The following is a 6,000-nucleotide window of genomic DNA, read 5'->3' on the forward strand; positions in this document are numbered from 1 at the left end:
AATTTCTTTAATAAGCTTTCTATAGTTTTCAGTGTATAGATTTTTTCACCTCTTTGGTTAAGATTTATCCTAGGATTTTATGTTTTTTTGTGGAACTGTAAATGGGATCAATTCCTTGATTTCTCTTTCTGTCGCTTCATTGTTGGTGTATAGGAATGCAACCGATTTCTGTGCATTGACTTTATATCCTGCAACTTTGCTGAATTCATTAATCACTTCTAGCAGTTATTTGGTGTAATCTTTTGGGTTTTCTATATAGAGTATCATGAAAGTTTGACCTCCTCCTGGCCAATTTGGATGACTTTTATTTCTTTGTGTCGTCTGATGGCAGAGGCTAAGACTTTCAATACTATGTTGAATAACAGTGGCTAGAGTGTATATCCCTGTCTTGTTCCTGACCTTAGGGGGAAAGCTCTCAGTTTTTCCCCATTGAGGATGATATTAGCGTTGGGTCTTTCATATATGGCTTTTATGATCTCGAGGTATGATCATTCTAACCCTACTTTCTTGAGGGATTTTTTTCAAGAAAGGTGCTGTATTTTGTCAAATGCTTTCTCTGCATCTATCGAGAGGATCATATGGTTCTTGTCCTTTCTTTTATTGATGTGATGAATCATGTTAATTGTTTTGTGGTTATTGAACCAGACCTGCATGCCAGGTATAAATCCCACTTGGTCATGGTGAATAATTTTTTAATGTGTTGTTGGATCTGGTTGGCTAATATATTGTTAAGTATTTTTGCACCCACGTTCATCAGGGAAATTGGTCTATAGTTCTCCTTTTTAGTGGGGTATCTGTTTGGTTTTGGAATCAAGTTAATGCTGGCTTCATAGTATTGGAACTCTGCTCTCTCTCCCTGATCAGCAATCACGCACCTGTTCTTTGTCTTCAGCTTTTGTCCACTCCCTGCTTTTCCACTGTCCGTGACTAAGCCCCATGTATTGCCTCTCTCACAAGTTTTGTCTCAGATGTGGCTGTTTTCCCTGGCCCCTTACTTCTGAGGGACTGCGGCTTTGACCCCTTTCACCCATCTGAAGAGGGTCTCACCGAGCAATGGCTAAATGCCAGCCACACCCAGGAAAGTTCACGGGACCATGCTGCTGCCGATGCCCAGAGACTGTGGCCATGTGCCAGCCCTCCCTGGAAAAAGTTCACGAGATAGTGTAGCAGCAACGTTTCAGGGATTATGGAAAATCACAACACACATCTGGCACCAGGCTTCGCCCTTCATGACCTTATTCCAATACCAGCAAATGTGGCCATCCTCTGGTAATCTGATCATTTTAAAAATATTATTTCATTTAAATATCATACCAAATATATAAGGGATTGTAAATCTCTCTTTTCATTAGTCAGATAAGGAGAATTCTCAATGAGCATAAAGTGATCTGCCCAAGTAAATGGCTAGCTGATATTTGAAAATTAGGAGGTCTGACTTCAGAAACCAGTGTTTTTGAATTCTACAATGAAACAAAAATACTTAGACACTTATGACATAGCTTAACGGTTTAAAATTCCATTGTAAAAACTGAATAATTTGGCAAAAACAGCAGTTGAAATTTTCAAGTAGAAACTGTCAAGTGAAACAAATATGGACTTAGAGTTTTTCCTTCAAGAAAAGCTATTGCAATGAGAACAATCTGATCTCAGAAATCTATGAGCACTTCTAAATCAAACAGTGTAATGTTTAGTCCTAGCAGAAAGGAAAAGTTGGGCATGAAAGGCAGAATGAGCAGATAGTATGATTGTATGGTTAAACAAGAAATTTGTTTTCCTGTGGTAAGCTGATTCTCGGGATTTATTAATGTATGTGGAGGGTGGGCATTTTAGCACTTTCTCAGGCTTGAAGGTAAGCCAAAGTTTAGGGACATATAGGGGAGATAAAAGCTAACTAAACATGGGTCAAGACAAAGCAGAAGTAAGAATTGGCAATTGTAAACACATGGTTAAACTACAAATTAATATGTGGATTTGAATGTTTTTAGCGATGTTTCTTTGCTGGCATTTTTAGCTCTTGGGTATTGCACATGCTTGATGTGATTGATTTTAAGGAAGGTGAATTGGTAAATCTAAGGTACATGCACAATGTTAATGAAAAGAAAATAGCAACATTCTTGCAATCCATTCTTTCTTTTTACAAGGGGAGTATACCAATGAGAAGGAAAGAAGAATGATGACCTGTTGAATCTCCATATAAACATACCAAAGACACACCTCTTACAAACACAACAATGATACTTGCTAGCAAGAATTATTATAATTTTTGGTATCTTTGGAATTGCTTTGTCAACAAACTGGGCTCTGTAGATTATTAAGGCACCCTGGAAAATATCATGTAAACTGTGTAACTATTATAGTAAAAAGTGAGATAGCTCATAACTGAAACAGTTGTTTTCCATATAAATATTTGTGACACCATACATTACTCAGAGACTTCATATGGCACATCATGGCCAGTTTGGGTTTTAATGTGATAAGTGCTGGCTGGCATTCTTCAACTACTCCACATTTGCTTGTGTCTTTAAAATTGCTTGTAAGCTTCACAGTGAATGAGATCTCCAGTCTCTGTGAGTCTCATTGGAAAATATAATTCTGTACATTATTTTAGCTTCATTAATGTTTTTATTGTACAGGATTTTTGACTACATATTTAATACTACTACATAATACTGTGAGAGAATCCATGTGATGGATTCCATACAATTAATGTAATGATTATTAATAATTTCTAATTTTAGTAAAAGTTACTTGTTATAGCAATCAGGTAAACATAGAGGAAGGATGGATAAATGATAGATAAACTTAAGAAACCACAACTATCTAAACATAATTGAAAGAAATATTCAAATATTTTAGCATTATCTGGAACCTAGAAAGTGATCTAATAAAAATATCATTTTAGGATAGATTGCTTTACTAATTAAAAAGAAAATTCAAATGAATTTTCTAAAAAGACCTGAGAAATTTATCTCTTTCTCCTATTTAAACAACATAAAATAAATTATTAAAATGTACCCCCCTTTGTGGATAATAATTTCTGATCACTTCTCTTCATTACATGGTTTCAGTGAATCATCACAGTTTGATCTTAGTCACTGAAGCCTCAGCAGACATCATTCTTTATTGTACTTACACAGGATTTTTCCTCAGTTGTTCTCATTCAGATGAGTGATAAAGAGCAGACTGCCTTCAGTAGAATTATTTCTGTAAAATACGAGAGTCCTCCTTTATCCTATTTGTTCCTTCTTCTCTTGAGCCATGGATTTTATTCATTTTCTCAATTTACAAAAGAGAATAAATCAGTAAAACTCAGAGAGTTTGATTGTCCTGGACACATTTTCTAGCAACTAAACTGATTCTCTAATGATGATTTTTCATCTTCCATTAATCCTTTAAACATATCATGTATTTTACATACATGATAAATGTTTAAATGATGTCTAGTTGCCCTTTGCCGGTAATAGATATTCACAGTCATTACTCCGATATTTACGTTAATTGAAAAAAAAATCTACCCAATTATAAGAGCAATTTTACTTTCTGATTTGATAACTTACCCAGAACTAGTCTTCAAGGATTGTTATTTCCTTTGTTGATTAATACAATATCAATTATGTATACAAATATTGTTTTTAACAGTTTTCACTGTTTATAACAACTTTCCAAACATTTATAATATTTTCCACTTTTATCAATTATCATTTATAATTTTTTTGTAGTTTGTGGTTTTGGGGAAAATAAATAAAAATCCTGTTACTATACTGTTTATGAGAGCCTGCTGTTCTGATGAAGGGGCCATATGCTTTATTTGTCATAACAGTGGATCGTAAAGGTGGTAAGTGTATAGAACTGTGTTGATGCTAGTCTTAAATGGTGATATTATAGGAAAAAATTGTTACTCTTAAGCAATGGCCATTCATTATCAAACACCAGTTGTGCTTTAGATTCAGGTTTTCTATTTATGTGGTAGCCACATGAAATTTTTATTATTGAAATATCTTCAGGAAAATAACTTTACTTTTCCAACTCTAAACATACAAAACTCTAAACCATTTTTATATCACTAGTTATTTTCATAGTACTATATTTTGTAACAGCATGTTTCTTCAAAATGAAACTAGCATCTTACCTTAGAAAAAAGTCTACTCAGCTTCTTCTATATCTGAATATTTCACTAGTTCTTATGTATTTTTTTCAGAACCCTACTCAATTTTAGAAGACAAAATAATACTGTACGATTGGGTTAACATGATACATTTTCATAACTTGGGTAGCTTCTTATGTTTTTAGTCATTCTGATATCTAAATACTTGCCAGATCCTAACATATGACCAGTCCACTGATTCTGCCAGTGTTGTGTCCATCTCACATCCCGATGTTTAATTGTATGTTATCACTATACCTATAGAACATTACTCAACCCCTTGCCACTCCAAGCCTGAGCCATCTCTTCTGTTTATTCAAACCACCACTGTTTATTCCTGTTTTACAGTGCTAAGCCACAATAATTATGTATAAAATGAGAGATGAAGAAAGTAATATCAAATATGTAACAAAATCTTATAGAATGTAACATTCATTAAGATTTTTATTTTATTTTTTTTAACGTTTATTTATTTTTTTGAGACAGAGAGAGACAGAGCATGAACAGGGGAGGGTCAGAGAGAGGGAGACACAGAATCTGAAACAGGCTTCCGGCTCTGAGCTGTCAGCACAGAGCCCGACGCGGGGCTCGAACTCACAGACCGCGAGATCATGACCTGAGCCGAAGTCGGCCGCCCAACCGACTGAGCCACCCAGGTGCCCCTCATTAAGATTTTTAATTGAGAAGGCTATTTTGGTTCGAGATATTATATGAAGTATTTGAGAAATTCACATAAAACAGTGAGATTCTACTACACATCTATTGGAATGATTAAAATTCAAAACCCTGAAAATATCAGTTCCTGGAAAAGATTCAGAGCAACAGGAACTCTCCTTAATATTTGTCTGTAATGCAAAATGGAATACCACTTTAGAAAAAGGTTTGCTAGTTTCCTAAAAGCTAAACAATGTCCTGTCATGTGATCCAGCTGTTGTACTCCTTGTATTTACCTAACTGACTTTAAAACTTACGTCCACTCAGAAACTTACATGCTAATGTTTATAAGAGTTTTATTCATAGATGCCAACTTGAAGCAGTCAATATTTCCTTCAACAGGTGATGAGTAAACAAATGGTGGAAATGAGCTAACAAGCTATTAAAAAATATATGAATTTTAAATGCGTATTTCTAAGTGAAAGAAGCCATTCTGAAAAGGCTACATACTGCAAATTACAATTGGTTGACATCCTGGAAAAGGCAAAACTATAGCTATAATAAAATAGTCAGTGTGATTTGGGGTTTGGTATTAGGGAGAAGCACATAATGGGTGAAGCTCAGGGATTGTTTTCAGGTGTGAAACTATTGTGTATGATTCTATAGCAATGGATATATGACATACTGAATTTCTCTAAACTTGGAGAACTTTATAGCATTGAGAGTAAATTCTTAGCATATTCAAGTTTATTTTAGAAGTTCATTAAAATAATTTAAAGGCCAGAGAGTCTCGGGATGAAATGCAGAATATGACAAAACAATGTAACTGTATTACAAATGTTTGAAATAATCTTACTGATAAGGTGGGAGGGAAAGCTGCTGACCTAAGGAACTTTGAATGTCAGTGGAATCTGAAAGATAAAAGATACCATACATAAAAAGTATTCCTTAGTTGCTAATTTTGTTTCCCATGGGGTGTGGGTTAACAATTCTGACAGTTCTAATACGATAAACATACACATTAGCACTGAATAATTAAATATATTGATAAAAAATAGTGAAAGCCAGGCTTCCCAGTGTTGGAACAGGAGATTACAGATAAAGTGAAGAAGCTAGAGTTTCCTATGTAATAATGACTTACAGTTTCAGATGTCAGTGTGAACTCATGTTTACTTAATATCGATACAGATGTATAACAACTT

The sequence above is a fragment of the Prionailurus bengalensis genome, chromosome B2, assembly GCF_016509475.1.
Source record: "Prionailurus bengalensis isolate Pbe53 chromosome B2, Fcat_Pben_1.1_paternal_pri, whole genome shotgun sequence".
Lineage (NCBI taxonomy): Eukaryota > Metazoa > Chordata > Mammalia > Carnivora > Felidae > Prionailurus > Prionailurus bengalensis.